The sequence below is a fragment of the Muntiacus reevesi genome, chromosome 12 (assembly GCF_963930625.1).
Source record: "Muntiacus reevesi chromosome 12, mMunRee1.1, whole genome shotgun sequence".
NCBI lineage: Eukaryota > Metazoa > Chordata > Mammalia > Artiodactyla > Cervidae > Muntiacus > Muntiacus reevesi.
In genome coordinates, this window is record NC_089260.1 from 60916739 (window position 1) to 60936010 (window position 19272).

Here is a 19272-nt window from a genome sequence, read left to right on the forward strand (position 1 = left end):
TGACATTTGTCTCAGATAGAAAATTCTAAAAGAAGTAATTAGTGTGGTTTTGGAGAAGTGACTAGAAAGTTAAAGACTCATTTGGGGCTTATTTTAATAATGAGGAAGGGGAAAAACAGTATTAAAGAATAATATATTAATAACCAGGACAAGATGCCCAGACACAGGTTAACATAAAAACCTGTCTCACACGCACACGCACACACAAAACCTATCATAAGAAAGACATTAAATATAAGGGACTCTTATAGTTTTCCTACAAAAATACACACTTTAGAGCCAAGATATCTAGACAAAAAGCAATTATCAATCCATTTTAATTGTTCAATTTATTATTGATCAATAAATTAAATAGAACAACTAAATAGAACAATAGTTTTCTGTGATCTGTCCTAAAAATTAAATCACCACATATGAAAAATATATAGTTTTTCAAAAATTATGTGCAGTGTCTTTAAACTAATTTATTTATATATACACTATCATAAGTGAGCAAGAGAAAAATAAAAGACAAAATTTCTCTGAATCTCCCCATTCTCACTGATTATGCTCATTTTTCCATGGGTTGATAGCCCATCACTCCATTGCAATGGAGTTTTTTAAAGGACTGAGTGAACCTACGGGTGTAAAATATTTCCAAAATGAAATCCTGGTGTCCATATCAAATAGTTTTGTATCTGTACAGCTAGGCAATCACTATTTCCTGCTTTGTCTCTCTATTCAGAAGAGCAATCATTAGAAGATGAAGTAAAAATATGGGTTGAGGAATAGAAGAAGAAAAATTCTATAAAATGCTTTTCCCATACAGCTGCTTCTGTTCATTGAGTTTAAAACGATAGCTAACTTGTAACTTCTGGTTACTTGATCAGTAAGTTGAAATCCAACATTAATTAATTAATCAGTCATCTAACATATGCCAATTAATAGTCAAAATGACTAAAATTTTTAGAATAATTATAAAATTGACTCAAAAATGGTCACAAGGAACAAAATCAGACGTCTAGCTTTGAAAGTATGCTTGCCCACTGAATTACACTCCAGCTTTAAACATCTGATATGATGAAACAATTAACAGAGTGATATTAAACATTAATAACCCCAGAATGCAATGTAAATATGTAATATTTGACAGGTCAGAATTGGGAATAAGGATGTCCCATTCTTTAGCAAAATAGGAAAATCTTAATAATCAGCAATTTCAGTAAGATTCTTTGGATGGTTTTCTCTAGGGGAACTGATTGGTTTCACCATCCCATGGAGACCTTGTTTCTATCTGTGAGACTGAAGTCTCATCATTCAAATGGATTGATATACTCCTCAAAAACGGACAACCCCAGATAATGAGCATTATACTTCAAATGGGACTGTAGATAGTGATTATTTTCCAAAAATCCAGCACCTGAAGTCATCCACGAACGCACCCTTGAGGTTTTCCACATCTTTCAGCTATTTGCAGATATAAGTCCAGGCACATTGTGGAGCCAGCAGTCTGTCTTTGTGTATTGTAGCCATGAAGAACTTAAACCTCAGTCTCACACAGGCTTGAGTTTGACTCCTGGTACGCTACTCGCATAACTATATGAGCTTACAGAATTCACTTTAAGTCTCTCAACCCCAGTGTCCTCATCTTTTTAAAATTTTTATAATTGAATTGTATTTAACTTACAATATTATATTAGTCTCAGGAGTAGAACATAATGGCTCAACATTTTATAGATAATTCAAAATTATTACAGAATTTTTAACTATATTCCCTATGTTGCCCATTACATCTTGTGACTTATTTTATAATTGTTAATTTGCACCTCTCAATCTTCTTCATCTATTTGCCCACTCTCATGCCCCCTCCTTTCTAGGAACCACAAGTTTGTTCTCTGTATCTGGGAATCTGTTTCTCTTTTGTTACATGTTAGCTTGCTTTTATAGATTCCTCATATAAGTGAGCCCTGGAAAAGGAAATGGCAACCCACTCCAGTATTCTTGTCTGGAGAATTCCATGGACAGAGGAGCCTGGAGGGCTACAGTCTATAGGGTCATGAAGATTCGGACACGACTAAAGTGACTTAGGATGCATGCACATATAAGTGAAAATATACAGTATTTGGTTTTATCTGACTCAACTTATTTCACTAAACATAATACCCTCTGGGTCCATTCATGTTGCTGCAAATGACAAGATTTAATTCTTTTGTATGGCTGAGTAATATTCTATTATATACATATGTGTTTATGCATATACATATATATGTACACACATATATGTGTGTGTGTATATCTATGTGTGTGTCTGTGTGTGTGTGTGTGTGTATCTTAATCAATTTATCTGTCCATGGACTTTCAGTTTGTTTCCATATCTTGGCATTTTTAAATAACGTTGCCATGAACATTAGGATGCAGATTCCTTTTCAGATCTGTGTTTTTGTCTTCTTCAGATAGAATAGAATTGTTAGATCATATGGTAGTTCTATTTTTCCTTTTTTTTTTCCTTGAAAATACATACTTTTTTCCATAGGGCTGCACCAATTTACATTCCTATCAGTGCACAAGGGTTCCCTTTTATCCATATCCTTATCAACACTTATTTCTTGTCTTTTGATGATAGCCATTCTGACATGTGGAGGCTGATATCTCATTGTGGTTCTGATTTGCATTTCCCTGATGACCAGTGACGTTGACCTTCTTCTCATGTGTCTGTTGGCCATCTGTATATCTTCTTTGGAAAAAATGCCTGTTTAGGCCCACTGCCTATTTTCTAGCAAATTTTTTGATGTTTAGTTTTAAAAATTCTTTATATATTTTGTGTGTTAACTCCTTATTGGACATACCATTTGCAAATATTTTCCCCTGTTCAGTAGGTTGCCTTTCAGGCATGTTGTTGATGGTCCCCTTCATTGTGTAAAAGCTTCTTAGTTTTCCATGATCTCACTTATTTTTGCATTTGATGCCATTGTCTGAAGACATAGATGCAAAAGTATATTGCTAAGGCTGATGTCAAAGAGCAGACTACCTACATTTTCTTCTGGGAGTTTTATAGTTTTAGGTATTATATTTAAGTCTTTAATCCATACTGAGTTAATATTTCTATATGGTGTGAGAAAATCCAGTTTGTTTCTTTAGTTTATGTTTTGTTGGTTTTTTTTGTAGCTCTTTTATTAAATACACAAACTGAAATGAAAGCTTGAAAGTTTTTTCCCATGGAATATTTTGTGGGAATTAGAAGAAAACTACCTAATTAAGGTATCTCCAGTTATGTACCTAAACTAGGAATTTCTTTAGTGACGCTCTATGTTCTCTAGTGACACAAACATAGGATTTTAAATAAATACAATAACTTAACTGAATACAATATGGTGCAATCTAAAAATTTTACAAACTGGTCAACCACTTGTAAAAGAATGAAACTAGAACACTTTCTAACACCATACACAAAAATAAACTCAAAATGGATTAAAGATCTAAATGTAAGACCAGAAACTATAAAACTCCTAGAGGAGAACATAGGCAAAACACTCTCCGACATAAATCACAGCAAGATCTTCTATGACCCACCTCCCAGAATATTGGAAATAAAAGCAAAAGTAAACAAATGGGACCTATGAAAATTAAAAGCTTTTGCACAACAAAGGAAACTATAAGTAAGGTGAAAAGACAGCCCTCAGATTGGGAGAAAATAATAGCAAATGAGGAAACAGACAAAGGATTAATCTCAAAAATATACAAGCAACTCCTGAAGCTCAATTCCAGAAAAATAAATGACCCAATCAAAAAATGGGCCAAAGAACTAAACTGACATTTCTCCAAAGAAGACATACAGATGGCTAACAAACACATGAAAAGATGCTCCACATCACTCATTATCAGAGAAATGCAAATCAAAACCACAATGAGGTACCATTACACGCCAGTCAGGATGGCTGCTATCCAAAAGTCTACAAGCAATAAATGCTGGAGAGGGTGTGGAGAAAAGGGAACCCTCTTCCACTGCTGGTGGGAATGCAAACTAGTGCAGCCACTATGGAAAACAGTGTGGAGATTTCTTAAAAAACTAGAAATAGAACTACCATATGACCCAGCAATACCACTTCTGGGCATACACACTGAGGAAACCAGATCTGAAAGAGACACATGCACCCCAATGTTCATCGCAGCACTGTTTATAATAGCCAGGACATGGAAGCAACCTAGATGCCCATCAGCAGACGAATGGATAAGGAAGCTGTGGTACATATACACCATGGAGTATTACTCAGCCGTTAAAAAGAATTCATTTGAATCAGTTCTAATGAGATGGATGAAACTGGAGCCCATTATACAGAGTGAGGTGAGCCAGAAAGATAAAGAACATTACAGTATACTAACACATATATACGGAATTTAGAAAGATGGTAACGATGGCCCTATATGCAGGGCAGAAGAAGAGACGCAGAAGTACAGAACAGACTTTTGAACTCTGTGGGAGAAGGGGAGGGTGGGATGTCTCGAAAGAACAGCATGTATATTATCTGTGGTGAAACAGACCACCAGCCCAGGTGGGAGGCATGAGTCAAGTGCTCGGGCCTGGTGGGCTGGGAAGACCCAGAGGAATCGGGTGGAGAGGGAGGTGGGATGGGAGACCGGGATGGGGAATTCGTGTAACTCTATGGCTGATTCATATCAATGTATGACAAAACCCACTGAAAAATAAAAAATAAAAATAAAAATTTTACAAAAGTCTTGCATTAAGTTTGAAAGATGTTTGAAATAATAAGTTTTTTTTTTTTACCAATAGCATTTTTCACAGAACTAAAACAAAAAAAAAGATGTTATAATTTATGTGGAAACACAACAAGCTGTGGAAATTTCTGAAAGAGATGGGAATACCAGACCACTTTACCTGACTTCTGAGAAACCTATATGCAGATCAAGAAGCAACAGTTAGTACCAGACATGGAACAATGGACTGGTTCAAAATTGGGAAAGGAGTATGTCAAGACTGTATATTGTCATTTTGCTTATTTAACTTATATGCAGGGTACATCATGTGAATTGCCAGGCTGGAAAAAGCACAAGCTACAGTCAAAACTGCCAGCAGAAATATCAATAACCTCAGATATGCAGATGACACCATCCTAATGCAGAAAATGAAGAGAACTAAAGAGCCTCTTGAAGAAGGTGAAAGAAGAAAGTGAAAAAGTTGGCTTACGACTCAACATTCAAGAAACTAAGATGATGGAATCCAGTCCCATTAGTTCATGGCAAATACATTGGGGAAAAAATTGAAACAGTGACAGATTTATTTTCTTGGGCTCCAAAATCACTGCAGACAGTGACTGCAACCATGACATTAAGACACTTGCTCCTTGGAATAAAAACTATACCAAACCTAGACAATGTATTAAAAATCAGAGACATCACTTTGCGACAAAGATCCATGTAGTCAAAGCTATTGTTTTTCCAGTAGTCATGTATGGATATGAGAGTTGGACCATAAAGAAGGCTGAGTGCTGAAGAACTGATACTTTTGAAGTGTGGTGCTGGAGAAGACTCTTGATAATCCCTTGGACTGCAGGGAGATCAAACCAGTCAATCCTAAAGGAAATCCGTTCTGATTATTCATTGGAAGGACTGATGCTGACTCCAATACTTTGCCACCTGATGTGAAGAGCTGACTCTTGGAAAAGATCTTGATGCTGGAAAAGACTGAGAGCAAGAGGAGAAGGGGTAAACAAAGGATGAGATGTTGGATGGCATCATTGACTCAACAGACATGAGTTTGAGCAAACTCCAGGAGACAGTGAGGTACAGAGAAGCCTAGCATGCTTCATGGGGTCACAAAGAATCGGACATGACGGAGTGATTGAACAGTAGCAACAATGGAAACACAAAAGACCTTGAAGAGCAAAAACAATATTGAGAAAAGGAAAAGGAGTTAGAGGAACCAGGTTCCCTGACTTCAGACTATACTACACAGCTACAGTAATCAAGACAATATGGTACTAGCACAAAAATAGACATACAGATCAATGGAACAAGACAGAAAGCCCAGAGATATGCCCACTCATGTATGGTCACCCAATCTATGACAAAGGAGACCAGAATATACAGTGTAGCAGAGACAGTCTCTTCAATAAGTGGTGCTGCAAAAACTGAATAGTTACATATAAAAGAATGAAATTAGAACAATCCCTAACACCATCCACAAAAATAAACTCAAAATGGATTAAAGACCTAAATGTAAGACCAGAAAGCATAAAAAAAAAAAAAAAAAAAAAAAAAACTCTTAGAGGAAAACATAGACAGAACACTCCTTGACATAAATCACAGCAAGGTCTTTTTTAACCCACCACCTAGAGTAATGAGAATAAAAACAAAAATAAATGCCACCTAATTAAGCTTAAAAACTTTTGCACAGGAAAGGACACCTTAAACAGTTTGATTCTTTGCATATAGCTGGGCTTCCTTGATGGAACAGATGGTAAAGAATCAGCCTTCAATGTGGGAGACCACAGCTCGATCCCTGGGTAGGTAAGATCCCCTGGAAGAGGAAATAACAACCCACTCCAGTATTCTTGACTGGAGAATTCCATGGACAGAGGAGCCTGGCGGGCTACAGTCTATGGGGTTGCAAAGAGTAGAACATGGCTGAAGCAACTTAGCAGGCACACACATCCACAAAGAGACAGTATTGTCCCCATTCTTACCTTTGCCATAGATTAATTGACTGTACATACGTGGGCTTATTTCTGGGCTATTCTGTTTCATTGATTTATGAATGTGTCAGTACTATACAGTGTTTTGATAATTATTGCTTGTAGTATAGTTTGAAGTCAGGAAGTATGATACTTCCTGTTTTGGTCTTATCTCTCAAGATTATTTTGGCTATTTGAAGTCTCTTGTAGTTCCATACAAATTTTAGGGATATTTGTTCTAATTCTCTCAAAATGTCATGGACATTTTGATAAGGATTGCATTAAATTGGTGTATTGCTTTTGGTAGTATAAACATTTTAACAATGTCAATTCTTCCAATCCATGAACACAGTATATCTTTCCATTTATTTGCATCATCTTCAATTTCTTTCATCAAAGTCTTAAAGTGTTTAGAGTATAAGTCTTTTACCTCCTTGTTTAAATTTATTTCTATGTATTTATTCTTTTCAGTGAAATTCTAAATGGGAATGTTTTCTTGATAACAATTTCTGATACTTCAGTATTAGTGTATAGAAATGCAACAGATTTCTGTGTATTAATTTTGTATCCTGCAACCTTACCAAATTCATTTATTAATTCTAATAGGTTTTCAGTGGAGTCTTTAGGAATTTGTTTTAATAGTATAATGTCATCAGAAAATAGTGACAGTTTTATTTCTTCCTTTCCAATTTTGATGCCTTTTGTTGACAAGGGTTCTGGCTATGGCTGGGATATCCAATACTATTTTTAATAAAGATGGCAAGAATGTGTATTCTTGTTTGTTCCTGATCTTAGAGAAAAAGGTTTTAGCTTTTCACCATTGACTATGATGTAAACTATATGATTGTCATAACTGATCTTCATTATGTTTAATTTTGTTCCCTCTATATGTACTTTGTTGTGACTTTCTATCATAAATGAACGTTGAATTTTATCAAAAGCATTTTTTTCACCTATTGAGATTTTCATGCAATTTTTATTCTTCACTTTGTTAATAAGATATATAACATTAATTGCTTTGTGGTACTGAGCCATCCTTATATTCCTGGAATAATTCCCACTATGAACCTTTTAATGCATTGTTGAATTCAGTTTGCTAATATTTTGGTGAGGATTTTTGCATCTATGTTCATCAGGGATATTAGTCTGTAATTTTCTTTTATATGTAGTGTGTTTGTTTGGTATTAGTATCAGAGTAGTGCTGACCTCATAGAATGAGTTTCGAAGTACTCCCTCCTTATCAATATTTTGGAATACTTTAAGAACGATAGACATTAATTCTTATGTTTGGTAGAATTACTCTGTGAGGCTGGTCATAAGCGCTGCTGTGTTTTCAAAATCAATTAAGGGAGCTCATTTTCCTGGTATTGGTCCCTAGGGCTGAGGTGCCCAATATGGTGCTCAAACCCTTTGACTCCTATGGAAAGACCTCTGAGTTTGTGATATCCCCTCCCACTTTTGAGTTCTCTTCCAGGGATGTGGGTCTTGCATGCATGCTCAGTTGCTCAGTCATGTCCAACTCTGCAAACCCCATGAACTGCAGTCCGCCAGGCTCCCCTGTCCATGGGATTCTCCAGGCAAGAAAACTGGAGCCAGTTGCCAGTTCCTACGCCAGCAGGGTGTGGGTCTTGACTAGATCACAAATCTTCTGCTTCTACCCATCTCAATGTGTTTTCTTTATATTCTTAACTGTGGAAGAGCTATCCAACAAATTTCCAAGTCATTCTCAGAGGGGGTTGTTCTATATGTAGCTATCGTTTTGGTGTCCACGGGGGGAGATGTTTCCCCTGTGGCTCATTGGTAAAGAATCTGCCTGCCTGCGTAGGAGATGCAGGTTCAATCTCGGGTTGGGAAGATCCCCTGGAGAAGGAAATGGCAACCCATTCCACGATTCTTGCCTGGAGGATCCCATGGACAGAGGAGCCTGGTGGGCTACAGTGCACGGGACTGCAAAGAGTCAGATACAACTGAGTGACTAAACAACAACAATAAAATAGAAGGAGGTGAGTTCAGGATCTTCCTACTCTGCCATCTTGATCTTGCTTCAATGTCCTCATTTTTAAAGTAAGGATAACTTCATATCTTACATTGCAGGGCTTTAAAGGATAACTGTTATCCTACCTTGCAGGGCTGATGCAAGATTCAAGTTACACAGCGAAAAGCACTTAGCACAAATCCTGGCACAATGTTCTGTACCACACGACTTTCTCTGCTAACTAGCAGGCAGGACAGAGCTAGTCTTCAATAGCCCTTTGTCCTACAAATGCCCTACAGTGGGTACCTCATCATCTACGATTTGCCATTTACTCTAGACAACAAAATTAAATCAAGATAAAGAAGTAAAGGTAAAGCCTCCAATTATAAAAAGTAGAAGAAATTTTAGGTGAATAATTATATGATATCTAAATAGCTGTGAGATTGTGGTAAATGGAGTTTTATAATTTTCTGTAAATCAAAGCTTTTTTATTTTTCAAATTGAAGAATTCAACTAAAAAGCAAAATCATTACCAAAAATGTTACTTATATTATGGAAGGATAATAAAACTTACATAATAACCTTCTGATTTTTTTTTTTCCTATTTGCCTCACCTGAGAAAGGTCTGATGCATATTTCCCTATCATCTGTCAGAGCAACTTGCCATATTTTTTTGCCATTCTAGGTCTGTTTTTTCTCTGATCCTTTACTCAGTCACAATCATCACCTTCTACTCATTCCCCAGCCATGGTCGAGAATGCAGATGTGCTCTAAGTGAGCATATTTCTTTGGCCCTCATGCCTCAATTAACCAAGAGAAAATGTTGATGTCAACCCCCTCCTTCCAGTGCCCTCTGATTATAGGTAGTTCTGGTCTGATATTGAAACCTCAGTATTTGTGAATTCTGCTTTCACCTAGAATAGTCCTATACTTGTATATATCCTCAAGCTTTCTGCTAACTTACTGAACCCTGGAAATATTTCCATTGACAATGGTAGCAAAACAAAGGACATCTTTCCAGGCCTATAACTGGACTAGATTCAGGAGGCTGTAACCTATACATCTCTAATATCCGAACACCTTCCAGAAAAGCTATGCAGTTAAGCATTTTGTTATTCAGGATTTCTCTAGCAAAAACGTTAGGTAATTAAACCTTCATGACAAATTAGTTTGTCAGGCAAATATTTTCCTTGAACCATGCACCTTCAATGAGACATCAAAACAGCACCATCAAGTGGAAAACACAGTGAAGAGATTATAAGAGTGAAGCCAAATTCCACCTTACATTTCTTTTCTAGAACTCACTTATTTTCAATAGTATTCTCATAGCCGATTCTTTGAATCCACAAATGTTTTACATCAAATCATTATTTTTCCAAAAGCTGTTTAGATCTGGCACTCAGGAACAATGAAGAAAGTCGTTGGACTCTAGTTTGATTCCAGTCTGGGCTTTTCCACTAACCAATATGGTTTGCATAAGTCAACCTGCCTCCTTAGACCTCAGATTACTTATGTATAAAAACAGAAGTTAAATAGAGTCAGAAAGGCCTTTTATAGCTCTAATATATTATAGTTCAGTATCATACTTACTTTGAATGACACATGAGCAAGGGCTAAAATTAAAATGGCATGTTTGATTTATAGACTCATGAAGTGAGAATTGGAAGAGAACTTAAAGATATCTAGAGACCATAAAATCAAACCTTGGCATTGGAAAATGAGATATTTGTTTTAAAATGAAAATGTTATGTAATAAACAAATGCAGCCAAGTAATCTTAAAATAAAAAGCATATGAGCATATTCTCCATTATTTTGCTTCTGAAAATATCAGGATGGGGGAACAAAAAGCATGTATCATCCATTATTTCAGAAAGGAAGTCACCATTTACTTTATGCTTACTATTTTATGGATATTTTGCTAAGTATTTCACACATTTTTATTCAATAAGAACAGCTTTATGAGAGAGATGTTAATATCCCCATATAACTGATTAGGAAAGTGAAGTGCAAAAATATAATAACATACATAAGGTTATTCAACCCATTCAAAGCTATATATTTAATAAGTGGAAATCCAAGAATACTCAAAGCCAGGCCTGTTTGACTCTTAATATTTATGTTTATTTTACTCTATGACACAACTTGTCTTACTTTAAGATTTTCTTGACAGTCTAGCTTTCCCAAGAATTCTAGACACGGCCTACTTTTGAAAACCAGAGAAGAGGAGATTCATCTTAGATGAGGTAAATGTCACTGCATTTCATTTCATCTGATTGTTCATTTCCCCTTTGGAAATATAAACCAGTTCACAGGGAAAATAGCCTAATAATAAAGCTCCCTCATTTTAAGGGTATAAAACTTCCCTCACTTCAATACTATAATTGTTTCTGTAATAGCTACTTAATTATATTAAAATTGCTTGAAATTGCTTCACTTTTACCCTTAATCAGTTATCATCATAATAATCTTGGAATTTCACAGTTATGTCAGAATGCTTACAATGGAAAACCATAAAGGGCATAAAAACCAGTAAGACTCCACACTTTAAATGTAAGGGACACGAGTTCAATTCCTGTTGGGGAACTAAGAGGCCACATGCCACTCAGCATGGCCAAAAAATAAAAATAAAATGAAGGTGGGGAGGCATAAAGCCAAATACTTTAACTCCAGGAGATTCATACCTATATTTTGCTGCAGTCCTGTATTTATTATTTTTATTTGGCATGTACTAACAGCACAAACCATATAGTTCTCAAAATATCTCTGATCATGTGTGGGGTAAAAGAAATTTCTGTTTTTGTTTACAATCCTCTTAAGTCTATGCCATTTCTTCCTAAGTATGAGGCTATTGAGAGAATAAGAAATATAAGTAAAATTATATTATCTGGCCTTGGAACTACAAAAGAGAACAGATGTTATAGTGGAGACTATTGATTTCATAGAACTGTATCTCCAAAACAACAAATTATATTAAGGTATTTCTAATTGAAAATTTGGGGGATTAAACCAAGATTTTGATAGTAGAGCCACACTTGGATATTTTAATGTCCATAACTAAATAAAGTGATGAATAAAATGCATTTATATGTAATACATACAGCATAAACACATGTACACATACATATACCATATACATGTATAAGTATGTTAGAAAGTTAATATGACTAAATAAAACACATGCACACACAAACACTCTTATGTCAGTCCAGTTCAGTAGCTCAGTCATGTCTGACTCTGAGACCTCAAGGACTGCAGCACCCCAGGCTTCCCTGTTCATCACCAACTCCCAGAGCCTACTCAAACTTGTGTCCATCAAGTCAGTGATGCCATCCAACGATATCATCCTCTGTCATCCCCTTCTACTCTTGCCTTCAATTTTTCCCAGCATCAGGGTCTTTTCTAAGGACTCAGTTCTTTGCATCACGTGGCCAAAGTACTGGAGCTTCAGCTTCAGCATCAGTCCTTCCAATGAATATTCAGGACTGATTTCCTTTAGGATTGACTGGTTGGATCTCCTTGCCATCCAAGGGACTCTCAAGGGTCTTCTCCAACACCACAGTTCAAAAGCATCAATTCTTAAGTGCTCAGTTTGCTTTATATTCCAACTCTTACATCCATACATGACTACTGGAAAACCATAGCTTTGACTAGACGGACCTTTGTAGAAAAAGTAATGTCTCTGCTTTTTAATATGCTGTTCAGGTTGGTCATAGCTTTTCTTCCAAGGAGCAAGAGTCTTTGAATTTCATGGCTGCAGTCACCATCTGCAGTGATTTTGGAGCCCCCCAAAATAAAATCTGTCACTGTTTACACTGTTTCCCCATCTATTTCCCATGAAGTGATGGGACCAGAGGCCATGATCTTAGTTTTTTGAATGTTGCATTTTTAAGCCAGCTTTTTCACTCTCCTCTTTCACCTTCATCAAGAGGCTCTTTAGTTCCTCTTAGTTTTCTGCCATAGGGTAGTATCATCTGCATATTTCAGGTTATTGATATTTCTCCCGGCAATCTTGATTCCAGCTTGCAATTCATCCAGCCCAGCGTTTCTCATAATGTACTCTGCATATAAGTTAAATAAGCAGGGTGACAATATACAGCCTTGACGTACTCCTTTCCTGATTTGCAACCAGTCTGTTGTTCCATGTCCAGTTCTAACTGTTGCTTCTTGAGCTGTATACAGATTTCTCAAGAGGCAGGTCAGGTGGACTGGTATTCCCATCTCTTTCAGAATTTTCCAGTTTGTTGTGATCCACACAGTTAAAGCTTTCGGCAATAAAGGTTAGTCAATAAAGCAGAAGTTGATGTTTTTCTGGAATTCTTTCGCTTTTTCTATGATCCAACGGATGTTGGCAATTTGTTCTCTGGTTCCCCTGCCTTTTCTAAATTCAGCTTGAACATCTGGAAATTCTCAGTTCATCTACTGTTGAAGCCTAGCATGAAGAACTTTGAGCATTACTTTGCTAGTGTGTGAGATGAGTGCAACCATGCAGTAGTTTGAGCATTCTTTGGCATTGCCTTTCTTTGGGATTCAAATGAAGACTGCCCTTTTCCAGTCCTGTGGCCACTGCTGAGTTTTCCAAATTTGCTGGCATATTGAGTGCAGCACTTTCACAGCATCATCTTTTAGGATTAGAAATAGCTCAGCTGGAATTCCATCATCTCCACTATCTTTGTTCATAGTGATGCTTCCTAAGGCCCACTTGACTTTACACTCCATCCAGGGTGTCTGGCTCTAGATGAATGATCACACCATCATGGTTGCCTGGGTCATTAAGATCTTTTTTGTATAGTTCTTCTGTGTATTCTTGCCACCTCTTCTTAATATCTTCTGCTTTTGTTAGATCCATGCCATTTCTGTCCTTTATTGTGCCCATCTCTCCATGAAATGTTCCCTTGATATCTCTAATTTTCTTGAAGAGATCTATAGTCTTTCCCATTCTATTGTTTTTCCTCTATTTCTTTGCATTGATCACTTAGGAAGGCTTTCTTATCTCTCCTTGCTATTCTTTGGAACTCTGCATTCAGATGGATATATCTTTCCTTTTCTCCTTTGCCTTTTGCTTCTCCTCTTTTCTCAATCCTTTGTAAGGTCTCCTCAGACAACCATTTTGCCTTTTTGCATTTCTTCTTCTTGGGGATAGTTTTGATCACAGCCTCCTGTACAATATCATGAACCTCTGTCCATAGTTCTTAAGGCACTCTATCAGATTTAATCCCTTGAATGTATTTGTCTCTTCCACTGTGTAATCATAAGGGTCTTGATTTAGGTCATACCTGAATGGTCAAGTGGTGTTCCCTACTTTCTTCAATTTAAGTCTGAATTTGGCAATAAGAAGTTCATGATCTGAGCCACAGTCAGCTCCTGCTCTTGTCTTTGCTGACTGTATAGAGCTTCTCCATCTTTGGCTGCAAACAATATATAATCAGTCTGATTTCAATATTGACCATCTGGTGATGTCCATGTATAGAGTCTTCTCTTGTGTTGTTGAAAGTGGGTGTTTGCTATGACCAGTGTGTTCTCTTGGCAAAACTGTTTGCCTTTGCCCTGTTTCATTTTGTATTCCAAGGCCAAACTTGCTTGTTAGGTATCTCTTGACTTCCTACTTTTACATTTCAGTCCTCTGTGATGAAAAGGACATCTTTTTTTGGATGTTACTTCTAACAGGTTTTGTAGGTCTTCATAGAACTGTTCAACTTCAGCTTCTTCACCATTAGTGGTTGAGGCATAGACTTGGATTACTGTGATATTGAATGGTTTGCCTTGGAAACGAACAGAAATCATTCTGTCATTTTTGAGATTGCACCCAAGTACTACATTTCAGACTACTGTTGACTATGAGGGCTACTCCATTTCTTCTAAGGGATTCTTAGACACAGTAGTAGATATAATGGTCATCTGAATTAAATTCATCCATTCCGGTCCATTTTAGTTCACTGTTTCCTAAAATATCGATGTTCACTCTCCCATCTCCTGTTTGACCACTTCCATTTACTTTGATTTATGAACATAACATTCCAGGTTCCTATGCATTATTGCTCTTTATAGCATTGTACGTAACTTCCATCACCAGTCACATCCTCAGCTGGGTGTTGTTTTAGCTTTGGCTCTGTCTCTTCATTCTTTCTGGAGCTATTTCTCCACTTTTGTCCAGTAGCATATAGGACACCTACCGACCTAGGGAGTTCACTTCTCAGTGTCATATCTTTTTGCCATTTCATAGTGTTCATGGGGTTCTCAAGGCAAGAATACTGAAGTGGTTTGCCATTCCTTTCTCCAGGGGATCACATTTTGTCAGAACTCTCCACCATGACCTATTCTTCTTGGGTGGCCCTACACAGCAAGGCTCATAGTTTCATTAAATCAGTACCACTCAGATCTAGGGAAGGATAGTAATTAACTTCTGTTCCATATGCTTGAGGGAAAAACACCTCTACCTGCATCATAGTAAAACTGGAGAACTTTAAAGAAAAATTTTCTAAATGAAATAATCTAAAATCTATTGATTTTTATATTGACATCTGACACCTAATAGCATCCGTAGAATTCAAAATATAATGGAATACTATCTTTAATGAGTTGAAGGAAAATAACTGTGTATCACAAAGTTTAAATTCAGCAAAACTGTCTATTAAGAACAAAGTCAAAATAAGGATATTTTCCAAAAAAGATAAAAATACTAGAAGGATATAAATAAAAATTTGACAGTGCTTATTTCTTAGCATTGTGTCACAATATTGTGTTTTTACATAAGTATTTTTAATAATACACAAGCAGTCCAAGCTTTGCACAATAGTTCAGAACCATAAAAATGACTGTCTTGCAAAACAATCTTTTTAATAATCAATTTTGAAAAACTATAATTGTTCTGCAACCTTTAAAATTTTTTGTGAAAACATCAAGTGTTTTTTTACTGTCAGCTATAAATATATAGGGAAATGAGAAATAGTAAAATTAATATGTAGTATAGTATAATTTTAAACATTAGAAATATTGAGAAGTTAGTTTGTTTTTGGTAAGAACTTATCAAGATTAGTTTCAGCAGTGATTTCCTTCTTTTCATTCTATAATTTATAATATGGAGTGAACATCTTAGTTACATCTTGCCAAATTATAATACTCATTTCTAAGTTTGGATCAGCTTCCAAGACTTTATCTTTTTGCTTTTAATGTCATGAACTGTCTCCAAGGCTTGCTTTAATATGTTGTTAGCCAGCATCACTTCCTCTGGAATATCTTTGATCACAACTACTTTCCTCACTTATTTTTACAAGATTGTCTATACCAAGCTCCTCTAGCTCTGTCTCTACCGTCTCAAACAACAACACTGTCAACAGTCTCACAAGCAGTCATTTCTTCCAAAAGTCCATTTTTATGTCAAATTCAAATTTCATTTCATGTCTCTTTGTCACACTTCATCTTTGTTGGCCAATTCTCTCTCTTGGTTACCTATTTTTATAAATGCCAAATGAGTTTATTGCCAAGAGACTAGAAGGAACGTATCCATATACGTTACTCTCTGTAAATGAACTGAGCACCAGATGTGCTGTGATCACATCACTGACAAGACCCTGAAAGAAGTGGCCTGATTGGTCACTGATCCCAGGTAGCTAGGTTATTTCTATAGTCATTTGTGGAATGAACACCTAGCAGCAAGGTTTGTATTTTATGCAGTGATTCACAGTTAATACAACACGGTAACTGAAATTTAAACTGTGTTGATGGAAGACAGATGTTATTTAATGAAACCATGATAACTGATATTTGTGCATATCAGAAACATGCAGAATGAGGACTGCCTACATGTGATATGTATTATTATATGTAATTTTCTATAATGAATATTTATTACATTTGTGATAAGCAAAAATTTTCAGACCAGTAAAAATTGAGAGTATTTAGCACCAACAGTCATTCAGAAAAGCAATTGGAAAGGGTTGTGCTTCTGGCAGGAAGAAAATGATACCAAATGGGAGATCTAAGAAGCTAGATGGAAAGAAAGAAGATATTGGTAAATACATGTGTATGTCTTTTATAAATGATCTTATTTAAATATATGTGGAAGAACAAAACAATTCCTCTCTCATCACAACCTTTCCAAATTAATAATTATCAAGTGTTTTAATTCCAGTTTTGCAGTATGAATACTGATTGCTTTGTTAAATATAGTTTGCAGGTTAAAATAGCAGGAGTGAGCACTAAAAGAATATAAAGGATGTACATTCCAAAAAATTAGGGGAAATAATAGGAGAAAAATAGAAATTTAATCCAAAGAAAGCAATAAAAGAGGGAATAAATATAAACCCCAAGAAAGAAAAAAATGGAAATAAAATGGAACAATATCTTTCACAACATGTGAATATTAAGTAATATAATGCATGTAAAAGTGACCATTACATTACAGACCTACAGTAGGTATTTAATAAATGTACATTTGCCTGGGTCAGAAGTTCATCATGTATATGTAATGGAATAAGAACCTCTCCAATTTATGTCTGAGACAGATTTTGGGGCAAGATTGGACTTAAAAATCAGTTTGCAAAGTATACAATATTTGTTGTACAACTGCAAAATATGCAATTGCTTGTGAGCACATCAGATCTCCACACCATGTAGAGTTTGCCCACATAGTGGAACTGTGATACATTGAAACAATTTGGGGTCAGGCAGGTCTACAGATAGAAATCCTAAATGCTTCAATTGGTTGGCCATCATTACAATACTAAATTCTTAAAACACACTAAAAGTGACTCTAAAAGTCACCTCTAGAACTCCTAACTAGTTGTGTGCATATCTACTGGAAAATGCACACATCTCTCTGTCCTTCCTTGGAAACCCAAGATTTGGAGTAAATACAGTTTTAATCTTTCTTTGGCGATGACTGGAGACTCCTATCTTGGGGTACATAAACTAACTTGAGATCTGGTAATTGGACTGAGTTCAGAGTAAGTTTTTAATAATCACTCAATACAGCAGAATGTATTGGAATGAACAACTGGGATAAGGTCCAAAGAAAGTTAAAATGATTAAAATTGGGAGAAACAGCTTCCATGAAGAAGACAAAATAACTGTTTGCTATCCTAGGAGAAGAAAAAGGGTCAGCACAAATGTGAGATACTTAATTAAAAAAAAAAATCCTCCACCCATTAAAAGACTATTGTTAAACAGCCTTTCAGTTTCTATTTGAGAACATTCATTGCTGTGATTTTTAAAAAGGCACTAAGTATAGAATCCTCAATGTAAAAGTGAGTAAAAATGCCTTTACTGGGAAAGGATGTAAAGTTTTTTTTGAAGATTTTTACCAAAAAAATTAGAACTATTAATACTTCTCTTGAGCACCTGTTTGTTACGTGACAAACTTTGCCAGATAAAATAGAAGCATGTCTTTAGTTATCTACATTTCTCTATATATTAAATAGGTTAATACATATAGGTATATATAATTCAGCTTCTAAACAACTCTTTGATAAAGAAGAATAATCAGGGAAAGCCCTGGTCATCCAGGGCTTAAGACTCCATGCTTTCACTATCAAGGGTGTGAGTTCAATTCCTAGTCAAAGAACTAAGATCTCATAAGCCATGACTTGGTCAAAAAATAAATAAAAATTTTGAAAAGAATTATCAATTTTATTATACAATAGAGGAAACAGAATCAGAGATTTAGCACTTTGCCTAAGTTCATACTGCTGCATAATGGAGGCTCCAAGATGGAAATTTAGGTCTCTTTGGTAACAATTTCTGTCTTTTACTTTGCCTCTTTCTGCAGGTCTGTTTCAATTAATTCCACCAATTTCCTACCTCTGAGTGGGAAGTAGAGTGATGAACAACCCAAGCTTTCCTAAGCTCATGTAAGATTCTTCTAGTTCAGGAAGCAGCAAACATTTTCTATAAAGGGTCAGAGAGCATTTTGTTTTGCAGGTTACGTGGTCTCTGTCACAACTATGGGGCCAGGGTTGCATGAAAACAGCCACACACAACCATAAATTAATGAGCTTGGCTGTGTTCCAATAAGACTTATAGATACTGAAATCTGAACTTCATATAATTACCAGGCATCACAAAATATTGCTCTTCTTTTGTTATTTTTTTCCAAGTGACAAAAGTTCATGGGTCATACTAAAAAAGGCAGTGAGATTTGGCTTATGGGCCAGAGTGGACCAATCCCTGCTCTAGCAAAACCTACAGGAAAGCGTTGTTCTCCGCTGCTTTTATTGTCCAGTATTTGTGGAGAATCAAAGCTTCCTTCCCTAGTAAGTAAATTGAGGAACAGTCTGTTGGAAGGCAAACAATTTTAATGAATACTCTCCCTTTGTCTGTGTCTGGCAAGGTTGTCTGCAGTCAGGCAGGTTCTTTGGACTAAAATTTGCAGTTGCAGAGTAAACATTAGGAATTGGTTCATTAGCTTCACAGTGAGAATAGCTTGGCATCATGGATTTAACATTCTGGAAATGGCCTCTGGCTAGTAAGGACAATTCAGTTCTTTAATCCTACATTCTTCTGAAGAAAACGAAATGTCTGTCTAAATAAATTGAGAAATTGCTTGTCAAAGATAAATATTTCTGGAGGCAACATGAAATTCATGAAAATGAAACATTGACAAGTATGGGCGCATCTTGAGTTTCTAGGGATTT